The sequence below is a fragment of the Dasypus novemcinctus genome, chromosome 4 (assembly GCF_030445035.2).
Source record: "Dasypus novemcinctus isolate mDasNov1 chromosome 4, mDasNov1.1.hap2, whole genome shotgun sequence".
NCBI classification, from domain to species: domain Eukaryota; kingdom Metazoa; phylum Chordata; class Mammalia; order Cingulata; family Dasypodidae; genus Dasypus; species Dasypus novemcinctus.
The window spans coordinates 44,695,615-44,721,893 of NC_080676.1; the positions used below are offsets into that span (position 1 = coordinate 44,695,615).

Consider the following 26,279-nt stretch of genomic DNA (forward strand, 5'->3'; position numbering starts at 1 on the left):
GTGATTCTCAATGGAAGTGGGTTAGTAGAGCTAGTATAGGGTTGACATCCTTTGAGATTATATCAAAATTTCAGGATGGAGGGAGATTTTTTAAAAGTACACTTTGCCCAAGTTGGTGAGAAATATGACTGTACTGTTCAATACGACCAGTACTGCCACATACCTCAGAGACGTTAATGAGGAAGACAGTGTTACACAATTCTCCTCTTCAGGGAAAAAAGTCTCAGAGCAGAATCTCATAATTTTTAATATTTGGATGAAAACTGTAATATAGTTTATATGTGGACATTTATGGACAAAAATGTGTATAACTAGCCAAAAAAAAAGTGTAAATTTTTTAAAAATGGGATCTTAAGAGTATCATGCCTGGCTTTAAATAAACTAAAAAAGGAACTGCTAAGACATATCTTCTTAAGGGAGCCTCCTATATATAATGCTTACAGTTTGCTTTTACTTTATTATTATAAAGCATTTCCACATCCGTAAATATAAATATATATCTATGAATATCTTCAATTAACATCCTTGTGGTCTGCACACTCCCGCTACAGGGAGGCTACATGTAAGCGGGGAGAGAATCCGCATGCCCGCATCAGAGCAGGGTGTGTGCTCTGGGCTCAGGAGTTCACAGCCAATCTGAGTGTTTTATAACTGAAGCATGGAATACAGAAAACAACAAAAAACGTCAGCTAATATTTTAATCTCATCTGAAATTCTACTGGTATATTATAAGCCGTACATGGTAGAATTTTAACCCAACTTGAGAGTTCCTATCTTTAAGTAGAAATTTCTATTCAAACAGTATTTGACCACTTCTTTTGCTGGATGTTTAGTTGTTGAAATCGAAGGTCTTTCACTTAGAAGAAATAAACCAAGAAGAAGAACCTGAGGCTTGTGGGCTCCGAGCCACTGGGGATGGGCCTGGCTCTCTTGCCCACCCTTTGGAGGAGGATGTCACCAAGATCCCTCAAATGGAGCCTCCTGCTGCTGCCTACCAGGGCCGGGGATTGAACCTGGGACCTTGTATATGGGAAGCCAGAGTTCAACCACTGAGCCAGATCCGCTCCCCAGCTGTCACTCTTGAGTTTCCTAGGGATGTGGTACCTCAGTCTACCCCACTACAATGTGACAGAAGGTGTAAACTAGATGCACTTCTGTGAGTATGAGGCAATTTACAGACAGCACTTTGGCTTCACAATTCAAGAGCATTCAAACTGCTCTCATCAAAACCCATTCCTTGTCATTCTGGTGACCTCACATGCCTCAGATGTGAAATGAAAGCCAGATAGGCCATTCGAGTCACATGGGGTCAAAAAAAGTCTTGATGAGGATTTGAGGTACTTTTTTTTTTTTTTAATTAGGCCAACAGGCTGAAAAGGAATGAAAAATGTTAGCATTGTCCTTAGAGGATGAGCACCTCCTTTATGGCAACATAATACATCAAGATTTCTTAGTCACGTATAACAACCTGACCTTGAAAACAATTATGGCATTCAGGTGGGTAACTGAGTTTTGCCCCAATGCCAAGTATACCATGAAGAGAGAAATTGATGCTTCCATCAATACTGACAAGTTGGTGAAATAACTTTTAAATTTAAACCATTCAGAGAAGTTTATCACAAGTTATCCTCTGTCCTCATATTTCAAGCCAGGAATATCCTTTCAAGGTGTTTTCTCCCTACTGCATCAGGTTGGGTTATATAACATTCAGAGATTTAGTGTGCTGAGGATCTATGAAATGATGGGTCATGTTTTAAACCCATCAAGTTTGAAGATGTATATGTTGGGATCTACTTGAATTTTCCAAGGAAATTATCACATTTTGTCAAGTTATGTTAAGGAACACCTCATGTCATTATTAATTTCACATTCCACCAAAAGCCTAGACACGAGCTTTTTGTGGAAAGTGTCAAAGTTGGTATTGTGAAATCACGAATGGAAAATTCATGGAAAGATCAGTGTGCTAGTTTACACTGATCTGAGGAACTCATAAACTAGAGATGGAAGGCTATACTTATTTGTGATTTATTTTAGCAAAACTCAAATCAGACCCTTTTAAGATAATATTCAGAGGAATTAAACAAATTGCAGGATTTTGCTAATAAATAGGACCAAACTATTTGGACATGTCACTATTTATAGACTAGAACTTCTTAAAAACAGGGTTCACTGAATTATAAGCTCATTAATCCAACAATCAAGCAACATGAATTTCTGTTTAGTGAACAATCTGGTCAGTTAAGGGTTTTGTGTATATTTTACATGGATTACCTATTTTTAAAAATATACAGTTCCATGTGATAAACTTAAGTAGAAATAGACTGAACAAATTTTCATCTGTCTTTCATTCAGAAGCTACTTCAAGATGCTTCAGTATTTCCAAGTTATCAATTATTATTTAATATTACTTAAAACTTTCTGGGTATTGGAATCTTATGGTTGTTTCAATACTGAATAAACAGAATAGTGTGACTCACCCTTTACATTTGAACTTTTTTCCAGTTACTTCACTGAAAATTTGTTATTGATAGCTCCATCAGTGTAAGTTCATTGGTCATTACTGTGTGATAGTAATGTCTTGGACTTTAATATTTTACTGCAGTAATGAAGACAAAAATTCAGATGAAAAGGTCCAAAATTATTTTGTTTTTAAAAATATAACCCCCAATTTTTTTAGATGTCACTTCCTCTATCTCATTTTTCTACCTGGAAATTAGAAATAATATAGAATGCCAAGCAGTATTTCCTTCTGGAAAGGATTGGGGGCAAAAATGAAAGAAGAGAGCCTGCTAACCAGAAATATAAATAAGAGTGTGACATTCGAGTATTAGAGACTAAAAAGAGAAGACTGAAGATTTGAGTCACATTATTAATCTGCCCCCTGTGTTTTCTTCTTAATAGTTTGTGAATAAAAGAGGAAAAAAAGAAAGAAAAATAAATCTTTGTACATAGCTTTGGGCATTTGTCGAACTGTTTTCTAGAACAGGACTCTTAGGCCAAAGGATACACATCTTTTATGGATTTTTGAGACATATCTCCAACCTAACCTCCCCAAAATTATACCAATTTACCCTCTCACTGGCAGTAAATGAATGCAACAGATACCCACCCTCTTGTCAACTCTGGCTATTGGCATCCACTTCCATTTTGTTCTTTTAATGACTCTCAAATGGTTCATAATTTGGTCAGGTCTTCCTTTGACTTCTCTATGAAATGTAACTTTTTAAAAAAATTATTAACACCTTTTATTAGTGTGGTATATTTTTTATAATTCTTTAAAGGGCATTTTTATAATTGTACCATAAACCATCATCCACGGTTTACAGTAGGGTTTACTGTGTTATGTATGGCTATGTTTGTTTTTCTTCTTTTTGTATTGTATTTTTTGAAGATACAAAGATCACGAAAAATGTTACATTAAAAAATAAAAAAGGTTCCCACATACCCAACACCCTACCCTACCCTCACTTCTCCCACATCAACAACCTCTTTCATCATTGTGGCACATTCATTGCATTTGGTGAATACATTTTGGAGCACTGCTGCACAGCATGGATTATAGTTTACATTGGATCTCCCTCAGTACATTCAGTGGATTATGGCAAGATATGTAATGTCCAGCATATGTTCCTGCAATATCATTTAGGACAACTCCAAGTCCTGAAAATGCCCCCACATCAATCTCTTCTTCCCTCTCCTTGCCCTCAGCAACTACCGTGGCCACTTTCTCCAGATCAATGCTATAGTTTCTTCTATTACTAGTCACAATAGTTCTATAGTCTACTCTAATCCATATTTTATTCCTCCATCCTGTGGACCTGGGATGGTGATGTCCACTTCACCTTTATATTGAGAGGAGGCTTAGACCCACATGGTTGATGGCTGCAATTCTCCTGCTTGCAGTTGTAGGCATCTCGGTTCCCTGGTGTGGTGGTTGACCATCTTCACCTCCGTTAGCTGACCTGGGTAAGTCCAACAAACTGGAGAGTAAGTGTTGCAACTCTGCTGAGGCTCAGGGCCCAGCTGGTACATGGCCAGTCCAGAGAGTCAAGTCTCCTGAGTATACACCAACCCTAGCACCAAACACAGATTCATTAATAGTGACAGAAGAGGCATGTGTAGAAAGGTCACATCTGAGTCCAACTCCATCTCACTCAGGAACACAAATTCCAAAGTAGGGTCCACTGACAAGGCAATGAACTCCAGAGTCAAATGCCATGACTATAGAACCTGTGTATCTCCATAGCCCTCAGGGGTACAGTACCTGGTGTTGTATCTCCTTTGGCTGTCTCTGGGATGAAATGTAACTTTAAAGTGCACTTAACATCTCTGACAACGGCAAAAATGATGATGATGATGATGATGATGACGATGACTAGGATAACAATGCTTTTGTTCTGAGTATTTCACGTATATTATTTCCTTTAATTGATACAAAACATATGAAAGGGTATTATTATTATCATCTCATTTTACTGATGAGGAAACTAAGGTACAGAAAGACTATATAAATTGCTCAAGTCTGTAAAGCTAATAAAGGTGTGAACTAGGACTCAAACCCTTGCAGTCTGGTTCCAGAGGCCTTCAAAATCTTGCCTCTCCAGCTACAGATATGTACCTGCTAATAGTCCATTCATCTGCCCATTCCTGCCCCCGGGAAGCTATAGTTCTATAGTTCTAAAGACGTGAGCTTACTTAAAACCAATCACATCTGGAATCTGTTCCCTTTTAAATCATAATCTACATCTTGCCTGCCCATCCTGGACACCTGCACTCATAAGTGATAGGCTCTATCGCCCTGTATTGCACGAGTCAGTATGTGCCCATCCTCCAGCCTTGCCTCTCTCAGCACTAGCTTAACTAACCCTGACTATTATTCATATAACTGTATGTAGCCTTGTGAGCTTTAACAGTTCTTATAGCTCCTACAGGTCTGTCTGATCTTGTAGTTGGGGCTTTCAGAACCAGGCAATGGAATTGCAGGCTTTAAAAGGCAAGCAAGCATTGTGAGAAGGGCTCTGAAATCAAGTTCCACTACTCAGGAGCTATGTGCCCTTGGATCTCTGTGAAACTTTTTTCTTTATAATCTATACAATGGGAATAAAAATATGTACACCTTATAGGGCTGATGTGAGGAAATGTGCATGAAGTACTTTGCACTAATGCCTGGCAAACAGGAAATTGTTGACAAATATAGGTATTTCCATATGTTTCAAATAATTTCACTCCTTTTGTTTTTCCTGTTGAATGACTTTCAGGCTATACCTATTGTCCAAATTGTCTCTAAATAAAAATATGCCACCGAAAGAACAGTTCTTAAGAGATATATTTTTTGAAATGAAATAATAGCATGCTTCAATGTAAAGGGAGTCAATATTAAAATATAGTATTATATAAAAATTTCTTAGTATCAGATATAAAGGTTTTAGGACTATGCTGTTACTATAAATCAGGGCTAATACTTGTTACCTAATAAATATTATCAACATTAATACTACTAGTTTAATGCAATAATTAATATAATACAAAAATAGATAATTTGTTACTCTAATGCTGACTACGCCTTTACATTAATAACCTGACAATTTCCTGCAAAGCGTCTAGAGTTTTAGAACATACTGAATAAACATTTTCAGAAAATCTCCGACACACTTTCATAAAGCATCCCTTTGAGGAAGCTAGGCAATAATAATGCCCTATGGAATGGTATTAAATACACATAGTTTCTATCTGTTCATGGGAAAATGTTATATTCTGGTCAAATTGAGATGAACTAGATCTAGGGTCCCTAATTTTGCTTGGGTGGGAGCTGTCTTCTATTTCCCTTTTGCCTAAAAAAATCCTACAGAAAAACAGCACTCTGAAGGTGAAGAACCAGAATAGAGGGGAAGAAAGATCAGTGTCAGCCTCCCAAGCCCTTTCTCATACAAAAAAATCCAAGGTTGGGTGATTGCCATTGCACCATCAACAAGCTTTGACCATGCTAGATTACAAATTTTCAACTAGACGTTTCCTCAGTGTAGTACAGGATACAAATTTGGCTTTCAAGCCAGGGAGATGGGAGTTCAAATCCTTGTATTCCTACTGGCTAGCTATAAAATTAAGAGCAAGTTATTTATTTCTAAAATCTTAGTTTCTTAATCTGCAAAGCGGTGACTGTAACAGAATCTACCCTTTAGGGCTGCTGTGAGGATTAAATGAAAGAATGCAGGCAAAGTGGTTAATACATGCCTAGTCCAAGATAAGAAGTGGATATATTTCAAATATTATTAATATTTCTGATACCTCAACAGTTGACACTAAAATTGTACCAAATATATATTATTTTACTCCCACATATACATAAACAGACATTTATATACATCTCAGACAGTCCTCCGGATCTTGCCATGCCTGAAGGTGATAGTTGCTGCCCGTGTATAGCACAATAAAAATTTTTTAAAAAGTGATTATGTGACCTGGCATTCTCTCCTCTACTGACAGCAGAGAACTTGAGATGTGATCTAGAAAATGAGTATTTAGGCTAGAAGGAATTGTCCAGCCCACAATGGGTGTCTTCAGTTCTAGTACAGATGAAAATCTTTGGTTATCACCAAAACAACATTTTCCTCAAGGCATCAGTCCAAGAACTCCATCCCACTGCATCAAAAAGATGAGAAATAAGAACCAGCATAGAGTATTTATAGGTCACTGACTTGGTGCATAGCCAAAGATATTTTTTCAACCAGCATCTCTGCCAAAGGAACTATCTGTGGATTCTCTTAATGGCATCTTGAAGCCTTTTAAAATAACAAGGGAAACTGAAAGATAAAACAGAAGTATCAAAACAGTTTTACTGAATTAATCTCTGAAGCTCATGAAAAAATGATATAAAATCTCAAGAGAGAGAAAGACAAAATTTTCTTTCCTTAAGAGTCAAAGAGGAAGTTTAGAATGTAAAACTCCAAGAGAAATGGGGGAAGAGGAGGGAATCCTAACCTGAAAACAGACCTGGACAATTGCAGTTCTTCATTCTACCAGCAGAGATGCAGTCATCTGCACAGGAAGAGTGAAACCTATAGACCCCTTTCCCTCTACTTTCCTGTGAAAACTCTTATGAATAAGAAAAGTGGTCTTTATTGAGGGACTCTTTTCTTAATTGTGTAAACTGGAAATGTTTTTGGGGGGGGGCACAGATAGAAAATCAATTTCGTACTAACTTTTTAAAAATATCATGTAAAGTTTATAACTGATCAAATTCTACTTGAATTTTAGATGTATCAGAAGGAGCTAAGAAAACATATAGTCCTCTGAATGTTTCCTGGATTCTTTCCTCTTTTCCCACAAAAATAGAACTACCCTTTTTACTTTTCTCTCTCTTTTTTTTGGAAGAGGGAAGGATTGTATAGGAGATTTGGCAATCTGAATGAATATATGAGAGTCAAATGCATAACTGAGAAAATTAAGGAAGCAGAACCCACAAATCATTCACTTATAGAGAATTTCAAACTTTGGTGTTAAAGCCTAAAAATAATAACCATCACTATCACAGAATGCTCCTTCTCCCCTAAAGTGCTGAGGCAGTCCACCTCACTAACTACTGGATAAGGACTCTGAAAAAGAATGGCCCCATGGCAGACTGAGCTCCCCACCCATGAGCTCTATGGTTTCTGCTCTCTGCAAGTCAAGAAAAAGAGGAAGTAGAGTCCACACAGCCTGGATAGCCCTTACATATCTAGGACTGCCCCACTGGGGTTCTGGACTACACCAGAGAACTGCCTCAAATCACAGGGACAGTGAAGAAGCCAAACAGGTTTGCGCTGCATGGGAATTCAAGAAGAATGTTCTTCCCAGAAATACCATGAGGGTACTGCTTCTCTGCCATCTTCTTAGTCTCGTGCAACCTCCAAAGGTTCCTTGAGTTCGGCGTAATTTGGTTTACTCCTGAGATGGAGTTCCAGAACAATTTCATCCACAGAGGCTCATCTCTCAGACCAGAACTACATGTCTTATTACTGTATGGCTGTTATCCAGTGAGAAGTATCAACATTACCTGGTGTGTTAGTCAGCCAAAGGGGTGCTGAGGCAAAATAACAGAAATTGGTTGGTTTTTATAAAGGGTATTTATTTGGGGTAGGAGCTTACAAATACCAGGTCTTAAAGCGTAAGTTACTTTCCTCACCAAAGTCTATTTTCATGTGTTGGAGCAAGATGGCTGCTGACAGCTGTGAGGGTTCAGGCTTCCTAGGTTCCTCCCTTCCAGGGTCTTGCTTCTCTGGGTTCAAGGTTCCTTTCTTCCCAGGACGTGTTTCTTCCTGGGTTCAGCGTTCCTCTCTTCCTGGGGCTGGCTTCTCTTTTCTCTGTGAGCTTACTTTCTGGGGCTCCAGCTTAAGGCTTCAGCATCAAACTCCAACATCAAAGCTCCAACATCAAAAGCCCTCAATTTGTCCTTTGCCATGCCTTTTATCTGTGAATCCCCACCCACCAAAGGGTGGGAACTCAACACCCTAATGACATGGCCCAATCAAAGCCCCAATCATAACTTAATCACGCCCAGGTACAGACCAGATTACAAACATAATCCAATATCTATTTTGTGAATTCATAACCATATCAAACTGCTACACCTGGGAAATTGTTAGATGCATGTCAATCCTCAGATCCCACCCCAGACTTAAGAATCAGAAACTCTGGGGGAGGCACCCAGCAATTTAGGAGTCAACAGGTCCCCCAAGGGATCCGGATGAACTCTAAAAGTTTGAGAAACACTAAGCATTCTAGAGCAACACAACCTCAGGAAAGATTAACCTTGGGAAAAAAATCTGGATGTTTGACAACAAAGTAGGTGCCTGCATAGAAGAAAATCTCTCTATCCACATCAGTTTTCACTCCCAAATTATTTTACTTAATGGTTTTCCTTTGCAAAAACACCCTTGCGCATGCGGCATTTAAAAATAAGCAATCTTTTCCAAATAGCCAGTCCCAAATAAATTCTCCTACCTTTGTAATTTTCCTCAAACTATTACATTATTTAAGGGGACTGTCTTTTACACATTTTTATAACACTTTGAGCAATATAAATCCTCCATAAATTCTAGCTAATATGGATTAAACACTAATAAATAATTTTGGGAGCAAGTGCTCAAAATTAGTAAGATCTGGCTTCCTGTAGATTATCAAAGGGTGAGATGGTGGGAGGGAGTAAACTCAGATAAAATGTGTATTGACTAAAAGGCATAAAGGAAGCAGAAAATTTATCCTGAACAGATGCCAAGACTTTACCACATGCTTACAGCAAGAGAAATGAAGAGCAGAGAAAATTATTTTAAAAACCTTCTTTCCTTGAGAACTAAGTTAATAATAGCCTTGCTTTAAGCTATTAGGTAAATGCTTTTCCAATGAAAGACATTAGGAAAACACAATATATGAGCATGAAATATGCCTCAAATTACTTAAAGGATACAGACTGTCTTCCATGAACAGGAATCACCTGTCTTCAAACATAAAATTCAAGCTGATACTTTCATAAGCTGTTAATAATGCATCACTTTTACCCAGGGCTAGAACAAACATATCAGCCATTGAAATTCTTCAGCAATATTCAGGGTGCTGAATTTGTTAGCAGTAGTAATATATGTTAGCCTGTCTTTAACTGCATTTACTCAAGGAAAAAAGTGGATGAGAAGGTACTAGTGTAGAGGCAGTGTGACAGACTGGAAAGAGATGAGCTCTTTTTGGAGTAGAGCCAGATTCAAATTTTAGCAGCGATATGGTTATGGCTAACTTAATTGACACTAAGAGCTAAGTCTGCTTATGTGCAATAAAAGGGCTACTATGCTTTTAAATTGTGTACAGTGTCTGGAACATAGTAAACACTAAATAAATGACAATCAGTATCATTATTATTAAGCGCCCATTTGCACTTTCCATCTATTCATCAGATGCTAGTAAAACTAAAGGTATTGGGAAGCAGATGTGGCTCAACTGATAGAGCATCCGCCTACCATATGGGAGGGTCCAGGGTTCGATACCCAGGGCCTCCTGACCTGTGTGGTGAGCTGGCCCATGTGCAGAGCTGCTGTACACAGGGAGTGCTGTGCCTCACAGGGGCATCCCCACATGGGGGTGCCCCATGCGCAAGGAGTGTGCCCTGCAAGGAGAACGGCCCTGCATGAAAAAAGTGCAGCCCACCCAGGAGTGGTGTTGTGCACACAGAGAACTGATGCAGCAAGATGACGCAACAAAAAAGAGATGCAGCTTCCCCGTGCCACCAAGGGTACAAGCGGACACAGAAGATCACACAGTGAGTAGACACAGGGAGGAGACAATGGGGTGGGGTTGTGGAAGGGGAGAGAAATAAATCCTTAAAATAAAATAAAAAAACAAAATAAATAAAGGTATTCTTTGATTCTGTCTTCCATTATTTGGCAGACACTAAGATACTACATCTTTTTCAAAACTGGCTGTACATTAGAATTGCCAAAACTGCTACCCCACCACAGAAAAACTGAACCACAGTGCCTGGGGATGGGATTCAGGCACTGGTGACTCTGATGCATTATCAAGGTTGAGAAACTGTTTTCTGAGTGATTTTTTTACAAAAGGCCATGTGTGGATAATTGGCTATTTTGGGACTCAGCCATGTGGGGGACTAGCTACTCCATTCCTAAAAGATCAGGTGTACGACACAGCCTTGGCCTATCTTACCTTTCCTAGGAGGTGCAAATATGTTCTATAGTTACGAACGAGAAAGAAATAGCTAACTCAGTATTTCCTCCTCATTACCCTTTGGTAGAGGAGGGGTGGCTATGTCTAATGATGAGCCATTGAAATAGCATATCCAATTAACTCATCAGAATTACCTAAGACGGTAGAAGAGAGGAGACACATGGAGAAAATCTAGGTTAGCTCTTATTCTTAAAAATGTTATTTTCCTTCTCTTCCATCCGTTTCATCATCTTCATTATCATTCATCACCATAGCAGATACCTAAGGAGTCCCTCCTATAGGACTTAGAACACAAACTTCGAACAGGAGGAAGATTCATGAATGACTTGACTCATTAACTAGAAATTCAATGAGGAAGGAAGAAGCATTTATTCAGGCATCTCTGGAAGAAGTATAAATCTTCAAGAACGTTCTCCAAAGGTCCTTTCATAATCTAAGATTGCTAAAAAGTATACATTGTAAATTGAAACATAAAAAATTTTAGAGACAGAAGTATCACTTTGGAGAACAAATAAATGTGTAACATTTGTTCTGACTCTATTAACATTATCTAGTACCTAATACAAGCCAAGGCCACTCTAGATACTTCCATTTACACAATCTCATTTATGACACAATGTTGTAGTTTGAAGAGACTCTGTGTACAATTTTCTAATATGCTGGGTCTTCTCACATAATAATTGCTTATAGAAGCTTTACGATAGACTAGAATTTTACTCTGTGTATTCAAATCTGTTTTTATGGCTTATTGTTGGTCAAGAAGATAGTTTATGTTTCCAAGTCTTTGATCAGAAAAGAAACTCCCTCATAGAAAAACATATCTGTTTTACAATAAATCATTTGTAGAACAGTTTCCAGGAACATGCTAGGGCAAAACGTTAGGGCTTCCCGTGTGGTCTCAAGGCAAGTCAAGAGTATCCTGGGCATCATACACCATTTGCAAATCTTTCTTTTTTCCTAATCCAAACCAAAAACTGGACAAAAATTCTCATTTTTATTGTTAAGCTTTCAACTCTATTACCTTAGTGTGTGATGTCAAGTACTCTTGTTACCATTGATCCTTTTCAAATTCAATACACATAAGTTCAAATTCAATCTATCTAAAATATGGCCTCAAATATATCCAACAGATGATTTTTGTGGCTTTTTCTTTGTTTTCTTTTGTTTTTTATTTATTTTTTATTTATTTCTCTCCCCTTCTCCCCTCTCTCCCGCCCCCAGCTGTCTGCTCTCTATGTCCATTCGCTGTGTGTTCTTCTGTGACCGCTTCTATCCCAATCAGCAGCACCGGGAACCTGTGTTTCTTTTTGTTGCGTCATCTTGTTTTGTCAGCTCTCCATGTGTGTGGTGCCGTTCTTGGGCAGGCTGAACTTTCTTTCGCGCTGGGCGGCTCTCCTTACGGGGTGCACTCCTTGCACGTGGGGCTCCCCTACGACCCCTGCGTAGCATGGGCACTCTTTGCGTGCATCAGCACTGCGCACGGGCCAGCTCCACACAGGTCAAGGAGGCCCGGGGTTTGAACCGCGGACCTCCCATGTGGTAGGTGGACGCCCTAACCATTGGGCCAAGTCCACTTCCCTTTTCTTTGGTTTTAATACAAACTCTAAAATAAGAAGGCCACCCTAGTTGTGTAGAACCTGAGTCCAAAGAGGAATGATTTCTGTGCCTGTTGGTTTTAACTAGAAATAATGGCTTGGTGACAAGTAACTGTCTCTTCTGAAAAGTTTCCACTAAGAAACAGTATATGAAATATTTTGGAACCTTACTGAGGATTTTACTATATTTCCCAGTGACAAAGCTTTAAAAGATTAAAAGTCTTGATTTCAATCAAATCTAGTGCAACAGCAGGTCAAATACGGTTTTTGATATTGTTATTTTCTTCAAGGTCAGTATTTAACATATTTGCCAAATTTTCCAAGATTACTGAGGTCAGTAAACACCTTTCTTTATATTTCTTTCCCCTTCAAGCTCATTACTCCCCTTAAAATGAATAACTTGTTCAAAGATCAGCTAATTTTTAAGTTATAACATATACATTTTCATTGTGAACACACTTTCAGGAGATAGTTGTTCAAGAAGCATAAAGGGAAGCCTTGCAAAGAGTTTCTTAGTTCAAGAAATATATTAAGGAGAAGTGGGAAGTAAAATGTGATAATCAGGCATGCCCCCAAATTGGTAGTTAGAACCTATGAAATGCCAGACATTGTTCTGAGCTAACTAATTGTTTGTCCCTGGCCAAAAGTGGACACTGAAGTCGTTTGGCCTTGCAAGTACCTTTAAAAGGAGAATAAGAGAAGGATACTCTCAAAGGTTTCTTCATACATATAAAAGGCCATGATTCTAAATATGCTGGGACTTTGGTTTTAGTAAGGTTTGAGAAACTCTTCATCTTTCCAGTTAAAAATGCTCAGTCTCCTGTAAATGTCACTATCGATCTGAAATCCTGCAAGGCATGCCTGACAGAAGAAAATATGACTAGTTTATGTAGATGCTAGTCCCAATCTTCCCTGACTTTGCCAACAACCAGTTCAATCCTGAAACATTTCTAAAAACATGTCCTTACCACTAAAGTTCTAGAACAGGGATTCCAATTTAAAGTGGGAGGGAAGACCTTGATTTACAGTTGAGCCCAAACATGTAGCTTCACGCCCAGCTCTTCTACTACACTCCTCTGGGCCTCAGTTTATTCCTCTGCATAGTGGCAGATAACATGTTGGCAAATGTGGTGAGATTTTAGTAGGCTACTATTTTTAAGATAGAAGTGGAGGGGGATAGAAAAAGAGTTTGTAGCACTTTGGACTCTTCAGAAAGTTTGTATCCCGCCCATCATCACCACTAGACTTTACATCTTGTTACAAGTTGTTATTCTCAGGTACTCAAAAACAGCTATGGATGAATGATGGTGGCAAAGCAAGTGTCAACATTTAGATCTGAAAAGCTTTCAACAGGAGGAAATGTGATGTGTGGGAAAGGGCACCAAGGTCAGTCTGTCCTCGGTTTGAATCCTACCACCATCATTAACTATGTGGTTGTGGAGAAATTACTCATCTCCCTGCACCTACTTCCCATCTGTAAAATAAGGAAATTGTAATTTACCTCACTGGAGTTGTAAATATTAAAAGATACATGATATATAAAGGACCTAGTATAGTGCCTGGCACATAGAAGGTATGCAAGAAATGGCAATGGTTATTATGTAGCAAATAATGTTTTCACAAGCAAAAATGACCTTTATTAAGAGAATTCAAATGTGATGATTATCAGATCCCATTTAGCCGTCACTGGTAAGCATTATTGCTACCATTAAGCCTCCTACACTAATCTTTGCCTTATAACTTGCCAGTTATCTTTTTAAAAATCCATTTATTCTCTATAGAAGATATGTGTTAAATATTTGTCTCCATGTGAAACTTTCTAATTCTTTTCTCCAATGAAGGATAGCATTATAAGCACGAATCTCACACATTTATGGGGTGGGGTACATCAATGTGACAAAAGTGCAATGGGCTCTATAGAAAGAGTTAATTAAAATATCCAGGGAAGTAGAAAGGAAGGACGGTAAATCAAAAATGGATGGCAAACAGGAATTCCATGATAAGTTCATAGAACCAAATAGATCTGCTATCTTACCAGGCCAATTTATTCATACCACAAACAGTCCAATTTTTTTTAGAATTCCATTTTAATTTATCCATTAGATTTTTAGCTATGTTTCTATGCACTAGTATTTTAAAGGTTGCTCTAAGGAATATAATATAAATCCTTAACTTTTTATGATCTACATAGCATTAATATTATATTACTTCACATGAAATGTAGAAACTTTGGAACCATATAATACATTTAACACTCCACCCCCACCTTACTGGCCTTTAATCTGTGGTATCAAATGTATTGCATTTATATACATTATGAGCCCCACAGGACAGGGGTATAATTTTTGCCTTAAATAATCATATGTTTTTTAAATAAGAGGAAAAAAATCATATTTACATACCTATCTACCATTTTTAATACTCCACATTTCTTCCAGAAAAATCCAGGTTTCCCTCTGATAATATGTCCCTACAGCTTAAACAGGTTTCTTGTGCATCTGTTGTAGTATAGATCTGGTAGCAATGAAATCTCTTGTTTCCTTTTATATAAAAATGTCTTTGCCCTATTTTCAAATCATAAAAGTTTCTGGTTTGACAGGTTTCTGTGTTCCATCACCAGTACCACCTCCTTTCAGAAATTTAAAGTTGTTATTTCTTCTCTTCTGGGCTTCAAAGTTTCAAATAGGAAGACTACAACATTTGAGTCATTGCGACCCTGTAGGTAATGTGTCGTTGTCCTCTGCTTTCAGGATTTTCTCTGCATCTTTCGTTTTTTAGCAGTTTGACTATAATGTTCCTTGGTGTGACCTTCTTTGTATTTATCCTGTTTGGGTTTCACTGAGCTTTTGGAATATGTAAATTTGTTTTTCACAAAATTTGGCCATTATCTTTCTTTTGTTCTAGGACTCTTATTAAACATATGTTAGACTTTGACTTTGTCCCACAGACCCCTAGGGTTGTTCACTTTTTTTCAGTTTTTTTTCTTGTTCCAACTGAGTAATTTCTATTAACTTATCTTTAGGTTCATTGAGTCTTTCCCCTATCATTTCTTTTTTTTCCCACTTTCCCCAACTTTATTAAAGAAAAAAGGAATGATGGTAAATCTCTAGAACAGTCAATTTTTTGAAATTCCTCCCTTGAAAACATGACATTTCATTTCCAAACACATGCCAGAAGTATACATGGTTCCCAGTTGGGAACCTACTAAGTAGGTGTGAAGCTGAGATCTAAAAATCTTCCAACTTTTCCCAGTCTGTGGTCTGTCCTTGGATCAGCAATAATTGTCTGAACAGCTACTATGGCTTCATTAATTGTTATCTGTAGCTCTCTGAGCTATATGCAGCAATTGTAGAATTCGAGCAGCGTCATTAAGAACTGCATCTCCTGTATCAAAACCAAGAATATACTTGTCTTAAGCAAAAGGCAAGCCCTCTTGTGTTAAATTTGCTTTAGCAACTAGATCCTGCACCTCCTCTCCTGAATCAAAATACAAATTGCCTTATGCATCACCAAATAATCATCTTGACAGTTGAATCTGAAAGGGGTTAGCCAAAGCCATTACACCAGCTTTAAAATCAGGATTATTTACATCCACATTGATCAGTGGCTCTGCATTTTCAGTTGCACTATCAGCATTTTTTTGTATTATCAGGTACCAAGTCTTTGTGTTTTTCATATCTTCATATTCAAATATTAACAGCTAACCCAAGAAACCAGTCGATTGCTTCTTGTCAATCTTGAATCTTGAAAGGCCAGTAAACACCTCTGAGATACTTTTCAAAGAACTTGGACCAGTCACTGCTGAAGATGTTTATTAAATTACCTGTCTTCAACCTTGTAGTACCTGATTTTCTGATCGTCATGCTAAACAATAAAGTTTCTAAATTCTCTTCCATCTTTCCAGTTGAAGCCCACAGGGTTGTGGAAGTCAAGGGCTGTCTGTCACTTTGCCTCAGAACATTCTTCTTGTTCTTCCCCAGGGACTGTGCTAGGAAAGGAGAAGCAAGGAGGCAACTGATGACTCAGGCACCATAACATGGTGATAGTCCCCTATCATTTCTGTTCTGTTAGTAAGTTAAAGGAAATTATTTCTTTTCAGATATTTTATTTTTTCAGTTCTAAAATTCCATTCTTGTTCTTTTTATATTTTCTTTTTTCTCCTGAAAATTACTACCTTTTTATTCATTTTTTACATGAATATTTTCCTGTACCTTAGTTCTAACAGCTGCTTTAAAATGATTGTCTGATAATGCCAACATCTGGATCATTACAGGGTTGACCACTGTTAAATTGTCTTTTTCCTTGAGAAAAGGTTACATTTTCCTGGTTCTTTGTATGTCAAGTAATTTTGGATTGTATACTCAACATTGTAAATTTGACGTTGTTGAGACTCTGGATTTGGTAATATTTCTTTGAAAAGTGTTGATGTTTTTGTTTTGGCAGGCAATTAACTTCGTTAAATTGCAAACTCTGTCTTACCTGTGGTGGCAACAGATCAAATCTCAGTTCAGCTTTTTACTTTTAACTGTTCTGCTTGGAGTCTGCCCCATGCATGCATATTTTAGAAGTCAAAGACTTGGGCAGAGTTTACAAACAGAACCTGAGGCTCCCCTTCTCCAGCTCTTTCCTTTCTGCTATTTCCCTCCCGATCTTAGTGGCTGTAGCCAACTCAAGCTCTGTCTTCTTGTTACTCAGGCAAGAAAGATGGTGGTCTTTATCAGTGCTTCAGCTTCCCTGCACCATGCTGCAACTGGACAATGCATCCCATTTCCTGAGTTTATAGTTGTTACCTGCAGCAGGTTAGTGTATTCAAGGCTTATTCCATCATACTGCAAGTAGAAGCTACAAATACATTAATTAAATATATATTACCCATGAACCAAACTTTAAGTGGTGAACTAAAGGTTGCTAAGTTATTCTGTACCCACAGCAGTCTCATTTTATCCCACCACTACAAGAGTCATGTAGGGTCTACCTACCATGGCAAATGAGCATCCTCTATTGAACATTTCTACTCACTCTCAAGGCTTCGTTCATAGCTGATCTCTATTTAGTCTTTGTTTCCCAAGAACAGGATGTGCAGCACTGGTAAACCTGATGCCTTCAGGTGGCTGAGACACAATATTAAATTGCACTGAATCACACTAAGGAAGAGGTTTTTTTCCAATTCTTTTCCAATCCTTCTGATTCGATGAAAAAATAAATATCAGTTTGATGCTAATATGTTTTTAACACTTTTCTAATAGTGGTCGATTTCCTCCTTTGAAAATATAGAGACAGCAGGTCTCATGTGAAGAACCTTCTCCAGGGAATAGCATCTAGCAAGAAATAAAATAACAATATTATCTTTTAACTTAAATTTTATTAGAATTTCCTTCTATTTGTAGTGATATTCTTCGTCATTTGTGATAATGACATAAAGTTTACTTTTTAAATCAAAATTCACAAAAAACGAATTAATTGATATAAAGAAAAATAGTAAATAACACCATAGGTCATATATAGTAAGAGTGGGGAAAAGATCAGAGGAAGTATTTCCAGTTGCTATATCAGATATCACCCCTAAATCCTATTAGCGTCACACAACAGAATTTATTTCTTGCTCGTGAAAATTCCAATTGAGTGTTTCTGGTCTGTGGTACGTTTTCATGTATTCATTTGAGGATTAAGGATGAAAAAATTTCTGCCTACTTCAATACATGGATTCTAAGGTCACTTTGAGCATGTCTGACCAGCAGATTAAAAAAGACAGAGAGAAAGCCTGGCGGACAGGGTGAAAAGATTTTCACGAACCAGGCTTAGGAAAGATATACATCCTCTGCCCATGTTCCACTGAGCAGAACTTAGTCTTAGCCCTTAACCGTGAAAGCAAGCCAGGAAATGGGTCTATCTCTGTCGCCAGGGAAAGAAGGGGGGGGGGGTGAAGGTTTGGTAAGCATGAAGTTTGGGAAACTGCATTAAAGCTTGGGAAACTCTGCAATGGGTTATGCTCATTCAAAGTAGACGGGAGGAAGATGCCACCTTTTCTCAGAAACCTCCCCTAATTTTGTAAGGATGACCTGGTATCAATATTAATGCTCATCTTCCAGATCCGAGAGTCAGGAAATGCTGACCGACAAACAAGCAGTCCTCAGAAATGTTCTATGACAGTAGATTCCCACACAGGAATGTGGGGTCCTCACTCCAGCTCCAAGCTGCTCAAGGCTCCTGCTTTTGACCCTCTACCCTCCACCCCCTTTTCTTCCTAGCAGTCCTATAATCACAGTTTACTAATCCTGCCTCCCACTCTCTCCACAAAGTCTCGGTTTTTTGCGAGTCCAATTAGCTAGCCTGAGAAACTAACCGGTGTTCATGTTAATTGAAAGCTATTCCTTCCTTCCCTCCAGGGAAATTAACATTTTACACAGTGGTTTCCTGGAGTCCACAGTTGTTTCCGGACTGTCCTAGTGCAATGCTGCACCTGCAGCTCCTGCACGCTAAGGAGGGAGCCCTGTTGTGGGGTGGCAGGGCCCTTCTGGTGGGATCCTGGTCATTCTACCCACCCTAATTTCAGACTATGTGGCCTGCTCCTATTTGGCCACCCCTTGATCCAAGAGAGCGCAACAGTGCTTTAAAAGCAGGAAATGCCTCTCCCCAGGATCCTTCTTTGATTTCCAGAGGGCCTAAAGCATGCCCTGAGTACTGCTCTGCTCATGTTCAACTGAACTGAATCCAAAGTACTGATGCAGCAGCACTGAGGAATCAGCAGCCATTCAAACTGTATCCTATGTATCACCCTCTCCCCACAAAAGTATATTTTTAAACAATCAGGAACACTAAGTGTCAAGTCCTTATTCATTCCAAAAATGCTGTAATTAAAGAGTCAACTCTTCACACTTTTATCGGAGCACAGTGGAAGATACCCATGGACTTAAGCCTTCACTCAAACATGACCCATGCTTGACCCCTGCTATTTTAAATTAGTGAACTGTTGGCAGAGCATTTGAGCAGATATTAATTTCTATAAATGTGTTTCCGGAGAGAAGCAGCCTCTGCAATATACTGGTGCTTCATGAGTGTTGCAATAAAATGCTTTTATTCAGATAGTTAATCTTAAATCTATCTTCCACATGCCCACACTCTCCTTTTGTAAAAAAAACATGCAGACTCCTAGATTCAAAGATAGTTTGGAAGGTCCCTGGAAGGTTTTGTTTGTTACACTGCTAGGTGGCTTTCTGAGCCGCTTTGTCTTTTTTCCCACAGAGAGAAGGTTCTAGAACCAGACTGCTGTGGTCTGAATTCTGGATTCACCACTTTCTTGTTATGAGATTTAGACAAATTACTTAACATCATGTTTAGAATTTGCTTTAAATTCCCCAACCAAAGATGGTGATGGCAGCACAACACTGTGAGTATAATTAACAGCACTGAATTATGTATCTGAATGTGGTTAAAAGAGGCAATTTTTTTGGTTGTATATATGTTATTAAAGTAAAAAAATATATATATTTTTTAAATTCTCCAACCAATAAATAAAAGGGAGGAGAGTCAGAGGTGAAGAGACTATATTTTAAAAATGGGCAAAATATTGATAATTATTGAAGCTGGGTGAGGTACAAGTTAATTCATTCTATCTATTTTCATGTTCGTTTGAAATTTTTCATGATAAATGTTTAAAGGACACCTTCTCTAGCATAAAAGTAATTTTCTAAGTCCTCACTGTCATAAAACAACTTTTTCCTCTATTCCAGAGGAACACAGCAGAGAATAAGTTGAGAACTCTGTCCTTTTTTTCAACTATGCAGAACAATTTCTTTTAGGCTTCCCTGTTCTCCTATTTTGATGATGTAAGAAAGATTTTTTTTCCCCTTCTACCACTTCAGCTGTTCAGACCTAATAAGAAATCAAATTCCCTGGTATGTATTTTACTGCAGTCCTTGCTTCCCATAGGCCAGTCCAGATTCTAGGTGTCTGGGCACACCTATAATTTGGTGTCATTCTCAGGGTTTACACTGAGATTCCAATCGCTTTATCTACACCTCCCCTTTCCAAAAGGGGAGACACTGGAGGCGGGAGGAGAAGACAAGAAGAGAGAGAACGCTGCTTTCCATTTCAAGCACCAACACAACTTCACTTTTCTCCCCACTGATTCAACATCTGGAGAGATCAAAACACAGATGCTGTGCTCTAGAGAGGGGAGACAAATAAGGCAATGTGTTGGACTTAATATATACTTTGCTTTTTCACCCATCCCCCCAACTTTCACATCTAAGCAATGCACTGAGAAAAAGAGATAGCATCCACTGGGAGCTCCAAACAGTGCTAGTATAAACTGCTGGTTTTCCCCGAGTTAGATACCTGACTCACTGGCAAATGCTGTCAGGGCTGCATGTGATAACGTCAAAATTGAATAGATTGGGAAAAGACTGTTTGAAAAGCTTTCTACTGAATTACCAATTTTTAATTAGACCTCAATAAAATATCAACATCACTTTTTTTACTAATAGATAATGTAAAATTCAGAGGCTGTTTTCCTCCACATTTTTTCAGAAAAATTAAACCGAGTATAATTTTATTACTTCTTTCATGTCTTCATCTACTATCTTAACCTGAATCTGTTATTTTATATTAAGTATAAAGAATGAAATCAGTTAGATTTTTATGTTAAACTTTTATTAATTATCACTGATGTAAAGGTTAAAAATATTTTTTGAACCAGTTCATCTCAGCATCAGAGTAAGAGAAAGTATATAATGACAGTTCTAATTATTACATTCTCTTGTTTTGCACTTCTGAAGAACAGCAATTAAATATCTACTTAGACTTATGTAGAGAGTAAAATGTTCTGCACCTGCAATACTGATTCTGTTTCATTTCTCCAACTGCCAAAGGATTTAGACCCTTAAACTACCAACGTGGGGTTGTAACAAACTGATTCAAGAATAGCACAGTGTCTCTGATGATTTAGGATAGTGCTTTACCTAACATTTGATTTCCACGCAGTATGAGCAAGTACAAAATTATCCTTCTAGCCCCTAGGCAAAGTCAATACACACTAAAGCGTGTGCTGGTTTCCATCCAAGTAGTGTACACGGACCAAGTATAGTTTTTGAGGTCTGGAACACAATCATTCACTACCTTGAACTTGGGCAAGTCCCTTCATCAGAACCTTTGATTCTTTACCCTTCTCAAAGCCTTTTGCATTAAAGTACTTTGTAAAAAGTAAAGCATTCACAAATGGAAGGATTTTTTTTTTTTGCCAAACCCCATTGTAAAACTCCTAACCCAGACTGATAGACTGACTTTGGGGAAGTGAATGCCTATGGCAAAGCAATGAAGCCCACTAAAAAACCCATCTGCTCCCCCACATTTCCCAGCTCCCTTGCAGTTAGGTTGGGTCATGTGATAGTTCTGAAAGAAGTGACTTGTGTCACTTTTAGGCCATGGTATAGAAGCTCTGTGTTCTTTACTTGTCATGGTGACTAGGATGCCACAAGTTGCAGCCATTACAGCTACAGGATGGTGGAACTGGGATCAGCTTGCGTCCCTGAATGGCTGTGTGGAGAGCAATAATGACTCTTGCTGGATGTGTACAATGAACAAGAGAAAAACCTTTGTGTTAAGCCAGTGGAAGACAGGGTATTTTGTTCTTGTAGTATCTATCTCATATCCTAAATAATGCTTACAGTCCAGAATTCTTAATTTTTTCACCTAACCAGCTTCATAAAATTCCAGACATCTTATTTCTGCAAACTTTCTCTCAAACTGATCGAACAAGAGAAGGGCACGTAGAGAACAGCTCTGCCGTGGCACCCTGGCCACCTTGCACCTCTCCACATAGGCCATGTAGGCAAACCTGAACCACTGTCTTGGCAGGATGCCCTGAAACTCCCCCTGAAATGAATGGAGATAAGCAGCCTAATATGGAGTTGCCATGAGGCAGTTCTTATATACCTCCTTATCTTGTGGGAGATTGCTACAAGGCCATTACTCAACCATCTCCCTCATTTCAACTGAGAACAACGGCCTTTCCATCTTGCCTGTCCCCTTTAGGGAAGAGCTGCAGACTTCTGCATCTGTACAACTAACTATGTGGCTGGATTTAAAGGTGGCTCCTCTAGAACACAGTGGGCCACCACCAGTGGCATCTGTTATCTGGCCCTCCACTTCGGTGTCATCCTGTGTGTGGAACTTGGGAGGCAGGAAGCTGATACCATGCTGATTCTACTTTTGCTAAGTAAGTAATCAAGTATCTGAATCCATTTGGGTTGGCTGTTTCCTTAATAGCTGAATCCATGGAAGTGTGGCAAGACAACCTCACAGCAACCCTAGGAATACCATAGAGCTGCTCAGGGCCGCTTGACCATTTGACACAGTAAAAAGTAGATTTAATAATAACTCTTTGTTGCTCAGACACAGACAGTTTTGTTCCAGGATTTCTCTCCCCTCCTTAAAATAATGAAACACAGCTTTCTACTTTGAAGTTAGAGAATAAACATACCAGGTTGAATCCCCATCACTTTAGCCTCTTCAACATTTTAATAATACATAAAGTTACAAAATTGGGAAACTCCAACAACCCAAGCTCTGCTTCAGATATCTGGTACCATTACCTGGTGACAGTCTGACATTTAAGATGGCCACAGACTTTGGTGAAACCCTTAAGAGAAAGTTAATACAATACCAAACATGCAAGGGGATGATTTATGGCATTTTGTATTTTGGCTCTTCTGATGAACCAGAAAGGTATATCACAAGGATGAATGATTTCTTTCTAATTAAATAATCAATAGTGACACTAACACTAAGTTTCCTGATGTTAATAAACATGAATGTGACACAAATTCACGTACTAACTAGTAAGCATCAGGAACCGTGTGAAAAAGAGGGTTTACACAAATAAAAAGGATTCTACCTTTAGATATAAACCAAAAGTTCTCCAAGAATGGCAAATGTTTCTGGTTTGGCAGTGAGGTCTAGAAACAACCTGACTTATGAGTCCTTGGATTTGAAGAGATTTATAACTGCTTTGTGACTGGTAAGCCTATTTTAAGTATCCAAATTGTACAACCACACACAACATTGTCTGTTGGTCATGCCCTATGGTGCCAGAGAGAATGGAGTAGTTGTGCATCTCTCAAGTGTACAAATATCCTATTGAGAATAAAAACCAACATGACATATTTTGATGGTTGCAAGGGAGAGATTTTCTGAGAGAGAAAGGGAAAAAAATGTATTACAGCTAATATTATTTCTGGTAGGAAGAACATCATTTCCTTATAGGACTTAGAAATATGTTGCTTTAAAGATGATTCAGGGCAAAGATTGGTGAGGAGAGCTCTGCACTCTTCAATGTAAATGATGGTGACAGCAACGGAAGAAATGCTGCATGCTGGTAAAAACCACACTGCAGGTTGACGTAGCATTCAAATATCCATGCTATTCTGAGGAAAATAACCTAATGCTCTAAGGAGACATGCTTAGAACTAATTTAAAAATAATAAAGTGCCACCCTTCTTATTATTCTTTCAACCAAAAATGTTTATGTGGGCCTTCTCTGTGTAGGAAGAGAGGGTACAAAGATAAATAGGATAGATTTTTGTCAATCAGTGCCCTGGAGCTGTTTCTTCCTTGACATCTCTATCTACACACTCTTTCTTGGCTCCTGTAGTAACCAGTAGTGTCAATTAAAGGGCCCTGGGCTTCAGCAAAAACCAAACTAGTAAATGATTCAGGCAAGGATTCTCAAACGATGCCAAAGCATCAGGTCATAGTTCGGGGGAGAAGGAGGGACAGGCCAGGGGAGTAACGCAGTCCTTAAAATACCACCCCCACAAGAGGGAAAAGAAGAAATTTTTTTTTACAGTACGTAGAAATCTAGTGGATACCAGTTTAACCAAGGAATCAAACTTAGCATTATCAATAATGAAAGAGATAGACATTAGGTGACTCGCATAGTCAAAACTTGTACTGTTTTCGCATAAACAAAAGGCCTGGATTTTTCCAAAACTGGATGGTTATGTGAGATCAAAAAAGTAGGGAAACTGCTCTAGATTAAAGAAAATTAAAGAGACAGAATTAAAGGCAGTGCAAGATCTCTGATCAGGACAAAGAGCTGTGCACATAATTATTGGAACCACTGGGGAAATCTAAATGTGACTGTATACTAGATGAAATTGTATTGGTGTCAAAATCCTTAGTATTCACTGGTTTCCCAATTAAAATGGATCAAGTGTTTGATCTTAAGAGAAGTACTTAGAAATGAAACGCATGCGGGGAAACGGACTTGGCCCAGTGGTTAGGGCGACCGTCTACCACATGGGAGGTCCGCGGTTCAAACCCCAGGCCTCCTTGACCCATGTGGAGCTGGCCATGCGCAGTGCTGACGGCGCGCAAGGAGTGCCCTGCCACGCAGGGGTGTCCCCCGCGTAGGGGAGCCCCAAGCGCAAGGAGTGCACCCCGTAAGGAGAGCCGCCCAGCGCGAAAGCAAGTGCAGCCTGCCCAGGAATGGTGCCACCCACACTTCCCGTGCCGCGACAACAGAAGCGGACAAAGAAACAAGACACAGCAAATAGACACAGAGAACAGACAACCGGGGAGGGGGGGAATTAAATAAATAAATAAATCTTTAAAAAAAAAAAAAAGAAATGCATGATGTCTACAACTACTTTCAAAAAAATTAATTATTTCAAAAAAAAAATGTGTATACACATACCTAGACACATAGAAAAAGACGCAACAAAAATAGTAAAATGTTAATAATTGATAAATTTAGGTGAAAAGTATACAACGTGTGCATTGTGGTACTCTTCTAAACGCTTTTGTTAAGCTGAAACTTTCCATTTAAAAAAAAATGGGGAGGGAGAAAAAAGAAAAAACAGCAGCTGGCTGAGCTCAGGTTACAGTTTTGAGTCACCAGAAACAGAAATGCTAAGGGGCCAGTTGGATGAAGCCTGTGCCCTTGGCCTTACAAGACCCCTCTGACAGGGTTGGGGCTCATCCAAGAGGAGGAACAGTCTCAGAGGTGCACTCCTAGTTTGGAATGCTTCAAGAGGCTTCAACTGCCACAACTTAAAAGATTCATCTCTCTTACTCGACTTCTGAGCTTAAAATAAGTCTTGGTCCCTGAGGGAGGGGAACCCCAGAAGGTTATCTGGGTGCGATGAATTACATAAACAAAAGATAGAAAGAACACAATGGGAGATGTCTGCAGGAAAGTCAGCTGACTCCAATCTGATGAAACCACCTCTCACCGCTGGCCCATAAAAAACAGCACAAGCTGCTCTACAACTGAAGTATCATGAAATGCCTGCAACTCTGGGGACAGTGTCAGTTGAGCAAGTGTACCTACATCCCTACTTGTGGTCACAACCAAGGTTTGGCTTCAGTGGAGACCCAAGCATTAAATTTTAAAGTTGCCTCTTGAATTATGAATTCTCTACTGAATTGTCAAGAGCATATGCCTCAGAATTCTGGCAGAGGTCCACATATGAATGAGTTCCTTATATGTTTTAAAGTAAAGTAATGAATTCTTCATAAATAAACTTTTGATATCGAAAGAGAAAAATCAAAAGATATTATATGTACATAAAGGAATGACAACTCAAGGTCCAACCTCTACCCTGTCTCATGGCCCTTTTATAAAGCCTATCCTTTGCACCTGCGGAAGGCAATGAGCTATTTCCATTCCAGAGGGCTGCCATCTCCTTCACCATCTGCTCCTTATCTAGCCCAAGACTCTCATTCTGACATCATCTGGTTTCCTTATTATCATTATCAAGCAGCCTTTCTATAGTTGTGTCTACCTGACACAAAATCAGATTCATGTTACAAAAGTGATTTTTTTTTTCTTTACAGATTGCCTGGTATAGCATCCTAAGAAAATGCCTTCATAAGAAAGATGCCAGGGCTAAAGCCTTTAATCAAAGCACAATGCATAAATTCACACAAAATAAAGTTTTTGTTTATTAGGCACAGCTCAAAGGTAATATTCCCACT

The 26,279-nt window shown here is 38.7% G+C and overlaps 1 protein-coding gene and 2 pseudogenes across 11 annotated transcripts in view; 1 reads left to right on the top strand and 2 right to left on the bottom strand.

Annotated features, from left to right (window-relative positions):
* TNIK (TRAF2 and NCK interacting kinase) overlaps positions 1-26,279 on the bottom strand; it is a 435,835-nt gene that overhangs the window by 229,966 nt on the left and 179,590 nt on the right. The gene's annotated exons all lie outside the window — the stretch shown is intronic.
* On the top strand, positions 952-1,839 carry LOC139438763 (UDP-GalNAc:beta-1,3-N-acetylgalactosaminyltransferase 1-like; annotated as a pseudogene).
* Positions 14,844-17,339, bottom strand: LOC139438764 (RNA transcription, translation and transport factor protein pseudogene; annotated as a pseudogene).